Below are 13,510 nucleotides of genomic sequence, written 5' to 3' on the forward strand. Positions count from 1 at the left end.
TACTTTTAGTTGCACATTTTGCTGACACGTGCAAATGCACACACACAGCTTGCCCAGACCGTGCAGACATACTGATAAATATGAACCTATTGGCACCATGCCTAATGCTAGGTGTGGTCTAGAGAGGTATAAAGCCTTGAGCTGCATTGAGCTGTGGAGCAGTGGAAGAACTGTGTTCTCTGGAATGATGGAGCTCCATTCAATAATTTTGGATGGGATGAATTGGGGAGTTGGAGAGGAGATGGGGTGGTGATCAACATCCAACATGCTGATCTCACTAAAATTGAGCTCTTTAACGTTTAGCTCTTGCTAAATGTACTCAAAACAGCATTTTATACTCCAGAGAAAGTCTACTGGACAGTAAAGACAATCAATTTAAAAAAAAGGACAGTCTCTTCTTGATTTTAGAAGAACTTGGAAATAATTTCCTAGTGTCCCAACTAGGGCTGCATGATATTGGGAAAAAAATTACACTGCAAATGTTCTTTTTTCAACTATATATTTTGCAATATTAAACAATGCAGGGCCCATTACGTCACCAACCCCGCCCCCACCCGCGTGCTGTCTCACGTCCAGACCGATCAAGAGCTGAGTCAGTGCCGAAAACTCAAAACCCAAGGAAAACAGCAAAAACATAGTAATCGGCCCTTTAATCAGGCATTTAAATGGCTTTTTAAAAGGTAAACAAGTGTATTTTTCTGGGATTAAAAGCGTGAATTCTGCTGTAACTGGAAATATCTGCGCAAAACTGTGCCTTGTGTTTACTTCTTCCTATTGCGCATGCACGAATCATGATGACGATGCTTAAACGATATATCGTGCAGCCCTAGTCCCAACAGGGATTATATTGTTTGTTGGTCAGTAATAAATAATAGGGGTGTCACGATCTCGATATTTTATCGAAATCGAATCGAAATGAGGTCACGATCTCGAGTATCGAAGTCAAAAAGAGGATCGACGATCCCTCCCGCAAATAGCGCAGCGCGCTACGCAAATGGCGCGGCACCAACACAGCGCATCCTATTCATTTAAATAGAGATAGCCACTGCATAAGTGCAGTCGGCGGGAGTGTGATCACTGTTTTTATCTGTCCAACGGGGGAGGGGGGGCGGGGGTTGGGCGCGCAGGTTTTGTATCTGTATCTAACGGAGGGGTGGGTGCGCGCAGGTGAGAGCGTGTGAACTCGCTGAAATGCGTGTGTCAGTGTGACTTGAGAACACTGACTATAGATCACAGTGAGGTGGATTAAAAATCTTAAACTTATAATTGACTACACCTGTTGCTTTCCATTGAATTAAAAAAACATCTTTCTCTCAGATAAAGTAAACACAAGCGTGTTTCTGACTAAAATAAAAGCTTTTCAGGAGAGATATAAGTTATGTGTAAATATTTATAAGACAATACCCACATCACTTATCTAACCAGCCTGTACTGATTTCTGCCCCCCAATAATGCTTTCAATAACCTCTTGTAACCCCTGGGAGCCAGGGGTTACACTCTAATAGCCTTTAATAGTCTTCAGTAGCCTTTAAAAGACTTACCTGGCGGCGTGGTGTGTCCACTAAACTCCGTAGTTATAAACATCCTGAGGTTAGCAGCGCGCTAACTGACCTGTTTATAATGTATTCCGAGCAGTGCCTCCGTGTCGGCTGTTCTAACCTGCTGCTGTTAGCTGCTTGGGCTGAAAGATGAACTGTAGTGAGCTGTATTATCCGGTTAGTGGGGTTAAAACCTTTATTTGTTTACAGAAACAGTAAAAACGGACTGGCTGAGCTCTGTAGCCCGTGGCTGGGCTGTACTGAAGTAGTGACTGAGTGAAGAGAGCGGGGTGCTGCTGCTGCTAGTGGTTGGATGAAGAACTGCAGCTTCATGTAATGAGCAGTTTCACCAGCCATCCACACACAGCTCTGATAAACTGCTTATTTTAATAGTGCACACTGTTGCTACCAAAAAAAGTCACTAGATGGCATTACCATATATATCTTAATAAATAATAATAATAATATTTATAATATTTATAATAATAATAATAATAATAATAAATATATTATTTAAATTTTATGAGGCATAAAATAATAACAAGAAAAAAAAACAAGAAAATCGAGAATCGAATCGAATCGTGACCCTCAAATCGAAAATGAAATCGAATCGAGGATTTAGAGAATCGTGACACCCCTAATAAATAACATGAACAAATTTATGCTATCAAACTATACTTTTCACAACAGTATATTTATTATTAGAAGCTTCTACATGCAGTGAGATTATTATGAATATTTTGGTTCAGTAGTTCTGGGTCACCATCATATGCGCTTCATATGTTGATGATTATATTATTATAATACAGTCCTAGAAATAACTCCCCTCACTAAATGAAAGCATCAGTGCACACTGATGAGTGAAAGAGCAGTGAGGTGTGAGATGTATAATGAAGGATTATACAACATATGTCCAAACGTTTGTGGACAGTCCTCTTTATTAGTGAATTAACTACAGAGGGGCAATATATATCGATTCTGAATTGTTGTGGCAGTGTACACGTGCACAATACTCACTTTGAAGAACAAGCAAAATCAATGCGATGTCCATTTTTTTTAGATTAGTTTAATTCAAATAAAACATGTTTACTCCAATACTGGATAAACAGAATGCACTATTAATATGATGACATGTTCGATTACAAACACTTGGTTAAATCTTTGAAAAAATAACCCATGTAAATGTTTGAATTACATCATAGAATTTTTGGATTGTGCTGATGAAGAATATTTTTATAATCTAGATTTAGATATGAGGTAGCACCATTTCACTACCCAACTAACTGTCTGTGCTGTTAAGGGAAGACTTTCTACTAGACTTTGGAGAAATGCTGTGAGTGTTTGACTGCATTCAGCGACAGCACCCTTAGTGAGGTCAGGAAGTAGTGGTGTGCGAGTTCACATTTATGCTAGCCCATTTACTGGCTAAAATCTGGAAAATACTGGAAAAACTTAAATATATTGGTAGGTTCTGTTCACCCCCCCCCCCCCCCATTCATTATGGACTGTTCATGAACAACACTGGCTGTATGATCATGTATTGCAGTTTAATTTCGTAAAACTTTAACATTATGTAAAACGACAACAATGCAATGTCCTGAACAAGTAAAATCATTAAAAATAATTTTGGAATTTAAAAAATCCTCTAATCTGTCAAGTGGAGCTGGCAAACGATATAACTGTAAATACACACACAAATGATTATCCAGTATGTTTTTATCCTACACCAAACTGATAACCTTATTATCTGAACAAGTTCACCACAAATCCCCACTCTGACTGAATGAGTTGATCTCAAACAAACTCTCAATCTCAGACCCCCACTTAGAATTAGTTTATATCAAACCCCCACTCTGAACGAGCTCATCTCAAACAAACCCCCACTCTGAACGAGCTCATCTCAAACAAACCCCCACTCTGAAAGAGCTTGTCTCAAACTATCCCCCACTCTGGATGAGCTCATCTTAAACAAAGTCTATATCAAACAAACCCGCACTCTGAATGAACTCATCTCTAACAAACCCCCATTCTGAACGAGCTCATCTCAAACAAACCCCCACTTTGAAGGAGCTCATTTCAATCAAACCCCCACTCTGAACGAGCTCATCGAAATCAAACCCCCACTCTGAACAAGCTCATCGAAATCAAACCCCCACTCTGAACGAGCTCATCTCAAGCAAACCCCCATTCTGAACGAGCTCATCGAAATCAAACCCCCACTCTGAACGAGCTCATCGAAATCAAACCCCCACTCTGAACAAGCTCATCTCAAACAAACCCCCACTCAGAACGAGCTCATCTCAAACAAACCCCCACTTTGAACGAGCTCATTTCAATCAAACCCCCACTCTGAAAGAGCTTGTCTCAAACTATCCCCCACTCTGGATGAGCTCATCTCTAACAAACGCCCATTCTGAACGAGCTCATCTCAAACAAACCCCCACTTTGAAGGAGCTCATTTCAATCAAACCCCCACTCTGAACGAGCTCATCGAAATCAAACCCCCACTCTGAACGAGCTCATCGAAATCAAACCCCCACTCTGAACAAGCTCATCTCAAACAAACCCCCGCTCAGAACAAGCTCATCTCAAACAAACCCCCACTTTGAACGAGCTCATTTCAATCAAACCCCCACTCTGAACAAGCTCATCTCAAACAAACCCCCAGTTTGAACGAGCTCATCTCAATCAAACCCCCAGTTTGAACGAGCTCATTTTAATCAAACCCCCACTCTGAACGAGCTCATCTCAATCAAACCCCCACTCTGAATGAGCTCATCTCAATCAAACCTCCACTCTAAACAAGCTCATCTCAAACAAATCCCCCAATATGAACAAACTCATCTCAATCAATCCCCTACTCGGAACAAGTTAATCTCAATCAAACCCCCACTCTGAACAAACTCATCTCAATTAAACCCCCACTCTAAACGAGCTCATCCAAAACAAACCCCCACTCTGAACAAGTCCATCTCAAACAAACCCCCACTATGAACAAACTCATCTCAATCAAACCACCACTCGGAACAAGTTAATCTCAATCAAACCCCCACTCTGAACAAACTCATCTCAATTAAACCCCCACTCTTAACGAGCTCATCTAAAACAAACCCCCACTCTGAACAAGTCCATCTCAAACAAACCCCCACTATGAACAAGCTCATCTGAAAGAAACACCCACTCTGAACAAGCTCATTTCAAACAAACCCCCACTCGGAACAAGCTAATCTCAAACAAACCCCCACTCGGAACAAGCTCAGCTCAAACAAACCCCCGCTCTAAACGAGCTCATCTCAAACAAACCCCCACTCTGAACGAGCTCATTTCAAACAAACCCCCACTCTAAACAAGCTCATCTCAATCAAACCCCCAGTCTGAACACGCTGGTCATTTCAAACACCCACTATGAACCACCACTCTGAATGGGCTCATCTCAATCAAACCCCCACTCGGAACAAGCTCATCTCAAACAAACCCCCACTCTAAACACACCCCCATTCTCAATGAATGATTTCATTTCAAACAGCCACTATGAACGAGTTTGTCCAATCTCAAACCCCCACTCTGAACCATTGAATTGTACAGCCCCTGCTCGTCTCTTTTTGGCCATAATAATCTGAATTAAGCGCATGTCATTTGTGTACATGTCAGCCAGCATCAGTAATATCACCCCCCCACACCACCATCACCAGCAGCCACCACCACCAGCCACCACCTCCACCACCACCCCCATCCCAGTCCCAACCTGAAATGAAGCACAACAGAGCCTCTGGGTAATCCTTTGAGGGATTTCTATCCTTAAATACTAGGGGTGTCACGATTCTCTAAATCCTCGATTCGATTTCATTTTCGATTTGAGGGTCACGATTCGATTCGATTCTCGATTTTCTTGTTTTTTTTTCTTGTTATTATTTTATGCCTCATAAAATTTAAATAATATATTTATTATTATTATTATTATTATTATAAATATTATAAATATTATTATTATTATTTATTAAGATATATATGGTAATGCCATCTAGTGACTTTTTTTGGTAGCAACAGTGTGCACTATTAAAATAAGCAGTTTATCAGAGCTGTGTGTGGATGGCTGGTGAAACTGCTCATTACATGAAGCTGCAGTTCTTCATCCAACCACTAGCAGCAGCAGCACCCCGCTCTCTTCACTCAGTCACTACTTCAGTACAGCCCAGCCACGGGCTACAGAGCTCAGCCAGTCCGTTTTTACTGTTTCTGTAAACAAATAAAGGTTTTAACCCCACTAACCGGATAATACAGCTCACTACAGTTCATCTTTCAGCCCAAGCAGCTAACAGCAGCAGGTTAGAACAGCCGACACGGAGGCACTGCTCGGAATACATTATAAACAGGTCAGTTAGCGCGCTGCTAACCTCAGGATGTTTATAACTACGGAGTTTAGTGGACACACCACGCCGCCAGGTAAGTCTTTTAAAGGCTACTGAAGACTATTAAAGGCTATTAGAGTGTAACCCCTGGCTCCCAGGGGTTACAAGAGGTTATTGAAAGCATTATTGGGGGGCAGAAATCAGTACAGGCTGGTTAGATAAGTGATGTGGGTATTGTCTTATAAATATTTACACATAACTTATATCTCTCCTGAAAAGCTTTTATTTTAGTCAGAAACACGCTTGTGTTTACTTTATCTGAGAGAAAGATGTTTTTTTAATTCAATGGAAAGCAACAGGTGTAGTCAATTATAAGTTTAAGATTTTTAATCCACCTCACTGTGATCTATAGTCAGTGTTCTCAAGTCACACTGACACACGCATTTCAGCGAGTTCACACGCTCTCACCTGCGCGCACCCACCCCTCCGTTAGATACAGATACAAAACCTGCGCGCCCAACCCCCGCCCCCCCTCCCCCGTTGGACAGATAAAAACAGTGATCACACTCCCGCCGACTGCACTTATGCAGTGGCTATCTCTATTTAAATGAATAGGATGCGCTGTGTTGGTGCCGCGCCATTTGCGTAGCGCGCTGCGCTATTTGCGGGAGGGATCGTCGATCCTCTTTTTGACTTCGATACTCGAGATCGTGACCTCATTTCGATTCGATTTCGATAAAATATCGAGATCGTGACACCCCTATTAAATACTCTTTTTTGGCCAGTGCGCTGTGCGTAATTGCGTCTCCAAAAAAAAAAAAACACCCGCCCACACCCGCGAAAAAAAACACGCAGAAAGATGTGGGCGGGGCCTCTCCTGTTTGGCGCACGAAAACCGAGACGGTGCGAATGCCAATGGGAACGCTCGTCCTTGCTTGCGTGAGTGTCTGAACTGACCACTCAGAGCGCGCGGAGAGGGTTTACTAAGGCAACGCTCGCCGCCATCAGGCCTGCTGGTCCGGGATGCGTCGGGGTCCGGTTTGTTTTACGCGCGTAAAAAGCGCGCAGGTTTGATCCGGGGTAAAGCGGCGAGTAGGGGGGGTAAGGGGGCAGGTGGTGAGTAGAGTCGCGCGGGAAATTTGGGGGGCAGTATGCAGGCGAGCGCGCTCCGGGGGGCAGATGACGCACGCGCTTTCCCGGTAACCTTCAGGAACGCGCCGTTCACCTTGGTCCACCGTAACCCTGAGCTTTGGTCCCTTGCTTTTTACTCACACATACAGACACACTCATGCACACACACATTGTATACACATATACATGTACACACATGCACAGGACGAACACAATCTGTGTTTTGATGTGTGTGTGTGTGTGTGTGTGTGTGTGTGTGTGTGTGTGCGTAAAACTGAAGTTATAATTTGTCCATTCCACCTTAAATAGTGCAGCAGTTATATTCCGTCACCTCAGCTATTTAAGGTGGAATGGGCAACGTACAACTTCTGGTTGTATAGGTGATGTGAATTGGGATTAGTGACTTGGTGATTAGTGATTTGGACTCCCTATACACTTACATATATATATACACATACACACTCTTACGTACACACACTGCCACAACCACCACCACCACCCCCATCATCACCATCACCTTCTTCCCCCATCATCACCCCCCTTCCACCCCCTCCAAAAAATAAATCAAGCTTGATTTGATATACATCTAGATTATTATAGTGCGGTAGCCTATGTGGATACACACTGACTGACTTTACGTTTTCTACGTCGTTTACGTGAAGCAAAACCACCATCTACCATCCAACACAGCTGCAGCGGGTGCACAGGTGGTCGTATCCACCAACCACCAGCCTTGGACTGGATGGTGGCTGTGCTTTAGTATCCTTAGACTTGTTGACTGCATTGTAACGAACGCGTATGTGCGTAAAAGACACCTTTACGCATTACGCATCGGGTACGCTGTAAAAAAACAGCGTAAAACAGCCCTAGGGGGTGGCTGTGGAAGGGTGTATGAATGTGAAATGCACTCACCAGGCAGGCCATGCTCCAAGGACATGTTACACTTGGGTTGAAGGAGAAAAACAACAAGCAGGAATAACGCTGATATTAATGTTAATATTTTTAAAAATAATAATAGATTAATAAGAATAAATATTGCCAATCAATCCCTGCTCAAATCACATCCGTCCCACAGAGAAAAAAAGCCACGGTTTGGATCCCTGTAGCTCGAGCCACCGTGCTCTCCCAGCAGTTGGCGATGCGCTCCGGTGCAGAAAAAGCGCACGAAAAAAAAGAGAGAGAGAGAGAGAGAGAGAGAGAGAGAGAGAGAGAGAGACGCAGACAGAGAGGAGGAGGAGGAGGAGGAGGGAGGAACGTGCTCTCGTGCTCTGCGGAGGAGAATCAAACATCATGGCCGCATTAATGAGGATGGTGTTAAAGCTGTGGGCTGTAGGAGTACGGAGCTCGTGCGCGTGCTCGTGCTCATGGGGAGGGGGAGGGGGGGCTGAGGATGAGGAAGGATGCAGGAGCATCAGCAGCATCCCTCTGCCTTCTGCAGGATGGATGGATGAGAGAGGGAGAGAAAGAGGGCGAGAGACATTAGAAGAGCGTGGGAGAGAGAGAGAGAGAGAGAGAGAGATTTGCAGAGTGTGGGAGAGAGAGAGATACATTAACTGGGAGCGTGATAGAAAGAGAGAGCGAGAGACATTAGCAGAGAGTGGAGAGAGAGAGAGGGAGAGAAAGACATTAGCTAAGAGTGGGAGAGAGAGAGAGAGGCATTAGCAGAGAGAGAGAGAGAAAGAGAGAGAATGATGGGGGAGGGGAGGATGGACGACGGAGGGGGGCTTCCCCCACCCCCTCCCACTCTTTCTCTCTCTCTCTCTCTCTCTCTCTCTCTCTGGCAGTGCGATCATATTAAGACAGCACAGCAGAAGCAGCAGAATGCTACAGTGCAGAAAAATAAACATGTAAACAAATATGAGAAAAATAAACAAATATGGAGCTGAGACTGAACGTGGGCGTTTCTAATAGATTTATAATAGAGGATAGAGAAGGAGAATGATGATGATGATGATGGTGATGATGATGGTGATGGCGAGAGGATTATAGATTAAAAACATGGGATGTAAAATACGAACAGAATTAAGAAAAGGGTTAAAACTATAATGTAGTGTCATTGAAAGAGATGATGATGATGATGATGATGATGGCGATGAGGGGATCAAAGGTATTCTTAAAAATGTAAAGGTAATATTTATAGATAATATTTTTAGGTACATTTTTAAATGCACAATATGAACATAAGTGGTAATGGTGATAATTATGATGATGGCAGTGGCGATGTGATTATTGTAAAGAAGGTGTGATGTGGTGGCATGGGCGTGGTAGTGGGGGGAAAAGTGGACCTGACCACCCAGGGCCCAAGTAGAGAGAGGGGCCCATGAAATTTTTTGCTCACGTTCCTTGTGTACTGGCATGGATAGGGGCCCACTGTCACTGAGAGTGTACAGGGCGCCGAATTAGCTGCTACGCCCCTGTGTGGTGGTAATGATATGAATGATATGATGAGTTGTGTGATGATTGCAGAGGTGGCTGAGGGTGATGGTAAGGATGATGCCAATAATGGTGATCTTGGTAAAGATAGAGATGCTGAAATTGATGGGTATGAGTGAGTGAGCTTGTAATTGGTGATAGTGATGGTGGTGATAATAATGATGATTGCAGTGGTGACGTGATTGTTGGAATGAAGGTGTAAAGGTGGTGGTAATGATATGAATGACATGATGGATTGTATGATGACTACAGAGGTGGATGAGGGTGATGGTAAGGATGATGGCAACAAGGGTGATATTTGTAGTGATAGAGATGATGAAATCGATTGGTATGAGTGAGTGAGGTTGTAACTGGTGATAGTGATGGTGGTGATAATTATGATGATGGCAGTGGTGATGTGATTATTGTAATAGTGATGTGGTGGTAATAATATGAATAACATGAATTGCGTGATGACTGTAGCAGGGGCTGAGGGTGGTGGTAAGGATGATGGAATTGATTTGTATGAGTGTGGTGGTGGTGATAATGTTAGTGATAATGAGAATGGTGATCGTGGTGATGATTGTGATGATGGTGATGGCATTGTGAGGGTAAAGATTATGGTGACAGTGCTTTCATAGTGGTTCTGTGATCGTGATGGTGGTAATGAGGATGTAGTGATGATTATGGCAGTGGTGACTAGTGATGGTGGTGATTATGGCGCTTGTAATAAATCACTTGTAATAATAATATGATGATCATGATCGTAATGACAATGATGTAATTGCAATGTTGATGGTGATATTAGTAATGATAGAGGTGCTGGTGTTGGTAATGTTAAGGATAAGTATGGTGATGTACACTGATGTTTGTGTTGTTGGTGACGATTGTAGTGATGATGTGGTAGGGATGGTAGTGATGGTGACTATGATGATGGTGATGGTGGTAGTTGTGATGGTAATGAGTGTGATATTGGTGACTATAATGATAGTAACAGTGGTGGCAGTGTCAATGATGGTAGTGATAGGGATGATTGTGATTGGTGATGATGCTGCCAGTGGTTATGATGGTGGTGATGACAATAGTGATGAAGATCATCATAGGAAATATGAAGCTAAATAAGTCCAAAATGACCAGATATGAGGAATGCTGGCTTGTTATGGTAATGGGATGATGATGATAATGATGATAATTATGATGAGAGAATCAGAATGGTAAGATCCCATATCTCTCTCTCTCCCTCTCTCTTTCCCTCTCTCTCTCTCTCTCTCTCTCTCTCTTTCTCATACTCTGGGTGTATTTGTGGTGCTGTGGTCCATGTTATTCACTTCATTAATAAAACATAAATCAAGCTAAAGCTGTGTGTGTGTGTGTGTGTGTGTGTGTAGAGGGAGGTACCATATGACCTTCATCTTCATCATACCACATTATGCCCAGTGTCTATCAGTGCCTCATCAGCTGCTCTGGGGCACTCTGTAGCCTACTTTACTGAGAGCGGCTCCGTGTCCGGCAACGGGTCGGCGGGTGCTCCGGAGGCCTTGCTACGTGCCACCGACCCTAACACTGTTCCACCCTCCGTTCTCCTGCATTCCTGCACCTGATCCACACATGCTGCCCCTGGTGGAGACAAACAGATCTACACACAGACACCAGAAATCTGTTCCGGGGTTTTGAGATAAAATCCTTCAGAGTGAGGGTTTGGAACAAACTGATTCAGAGTGAGGGTTTGAAATTAAATTGTTTATAGTCTGGGTTTGGAACGAACTGATTTAAAGTGGGAGTTTGAGGTGTAACTCATTTAGAGTGGGGGTTTGAGATAAAATTGTTCAGAGTGGGGGTTTGGAACAAACTGATTCAGAGTGGGGGTTTGAGATAAAATTGTTCAGAGTGGGGGTTTGGAACAAACTGATTCAGAGTGTGGGTTTGGGATACATTTGTTTATTGTCTGGGTTTGGAACAAACTGATTCAGAGTGGGGGTTTGAGATGAAATTGTTCAGAGTGGGGGTTTGGAACAAACTGATTCAGAGTGTGGGTTTGGGATACATTTGTTTATTGTCTGGGTTTGGAACAAACTGATTCAGAGTGGGGGTTTGAGATGAAATTGTTCAGTGTGGGAGTTTGGAACAAACTGATTTAGGGTGGGGGTTTGGAACAAACTGATTCAGAGTGGGGGTTTGGAACAAACTGATTCAGAGTGGGGGTTTGGAACAAACAAATTTAGAGTGGGGGTTTGAGATTAAATTGTTCAGAGTGGGAGTTTGGGACAAACTGGTTTAGGGTGGGGGTTTGAAACAAACTGATTCATTCAAATGCATCATTCATTTATCTTTTGGTTTTTAGATGTTATAAGCTACAGATAAAATGCAAATGACAAACGGGTAAATAAAACCCCAATTGAATTAAAAGAGCAATCAGTAGTAAATGAGAGCCAGTGTGTGAAATGGCTACAGCAATGCAAATAGATAATGTCTGCCACGCCCACTGCTACACATTCGCAAAGCTACTTGTGTTGCCAAGCTGTCTTGTAGTCCTTCTGGGATTTAAGATTTAAAAGTGTTCTAAATTACAATAAATTAGTAAAAATTAGCTGTTACTTTCCCTCAATGGCTCTAGTACTGCTGTTTGTCCAGTGCAGTGGGTGGGGCCAAGTTACTGTTTCATTGGTGTATAATGGACTATTTTGATGGCAACAGCTATCAAATAGTTTTCTGATGCATGGTCTGAAAGGGTTAATACCTAATGACACATCCTGATCATTTTATCATTCACTACTAAATATTTAATACTGTATATATAATCATGAATGGTTCTTTTAGTGTTTTTTTTTTCCCTATAGAAATTCTCTGATTATATCACTGAAATTAATTCTTGACCAGGTAATGTTTAAGAGTCTTTTTTATAATCAGTGAGAGTAAATAGTCATTTTTTTTATTCCTATATAATATTAATAATAATTGATGTGCTGCTGCAGCTTTAAGATCATAGGATAAGATCTGGCCTCAGGCTGCAGCTCCATTAGCCCCGCCCCCCTTCTGCCCCCCAGCGGCGGCGCTGCAGCACTGCACTCAGAGCCGCTCAGACGGACCCTGCCTGATGGACTCTGGGTCCGGAGGGGAAACAGCAGCACAATGCGGCCTTTATTCCGGGCTTTCTGTGTTCCGCGGTTCTGTTTTTAGCCTTTTATTGAGGGAAGGAGCGCTTTAATGCAGCACTGACTAAAACCCGTCCTTTACCCCCTTCACACCCCCGCAGTTACATAAATCACTTACATAAATACAGAAAACCTCACTGCAATACCATAAAACCCCTCAGAGAGGGGATTACAGCAATGTGTGCATGAAAAAAAAACAGGAAATAAACGTTATATATATAATAATGATAAATAATAAATAAAGCTATTATTATAAATTTAAGTATTATTGGTAATAGCAGTGATTTTTTAATACATATATATATATATATATATATATATATATTTTTTTTTATTATTATTCTATTTGTGATTAGCCATAACATTATACAGTATCACTGACAGGTAGGTATGTTATTATGCATCTTATCCAAGCAGAGTCTCTTAAGAATGAGTTTTAGACAATGCTGATCTGATCTTTCTGTTGTGATACAACGTAAATTCAATGTAGATTAATACTAAAGTAATCTATACTATGAAACAAACATTATTTAGCAAACAAAAAATGTGTTAAACAAACCAGAATATGTTATATATATATATATATATATATATATATATATATATATATATATATATATATATATATATATATATATATATATATATATATCTTTCAAAGTAGCACCTCTTGCTTAAATGACAGTTTTGCACATCTTGGCTAGATTTTCTCAGCTTTATAGAGAGAAGAAGGGTCACCTAGAACTCAGGCTTTCAGTTAACAGCTGTGCTAAACTCGTCAAGAGTTAATTACTACTGAATATCTTGTCCTCTTAATGAATGTGTTTGAGAGCATCAGTTGTAAAGTAGTGAAGAGGTAGAGTTACAGGTAAACAGTGAATAGCCCTATTTGAGTAATGTCCTAATCCATATTATGACAAGATATACT

General features: G+C 42.0%; 1 protein-coding gene across 5 annotated transcripts in view; it reads right to left on the minus strand.

Annotated features, from left to right (window-relative positions):
• Nucleotides 1–8,355, minus strand: part of atp2b3a (ATPase plasma membrane Ca2+ transporting 3a) — a 54,441-nt gene extending 46,086 nt beyond the window's left edge. For 3 of the 5 annotated variants that reach the window (XM_049485775.1, XM_049485774.1, XM_049485776.1), the window contains exon 1: nucleotides 7,931–8,355. The gene's annotated coding sequence lies outside the window, so the exon portion shown is untranslated. The remainder of the gene's footprint in view (nucleotides 1–7,930) is intronic. The other 2 variants (XM_007236955.4, XM_049485777.1) reach the window with 1 other exon arrangement.
• Nucleotides 8,356–13,510: the final 5,155 nt, after the last annotated feature.

Source organism: Astyanax mexicanus, chromosome 12, assembly GCF_023375975.1.
Source record: "Astyanax mexicanus isolate ESR-SI-001 chromosome 12, AstMex3_surface, whole genome shotgun sequence".
NCBI classification, from domain to species: Eukaryota; Metazoa; Chordata; class Actinopteri; order Characiformes; family Acestrorhamphidae; genus Astyanax; species Astyanax mexicanus.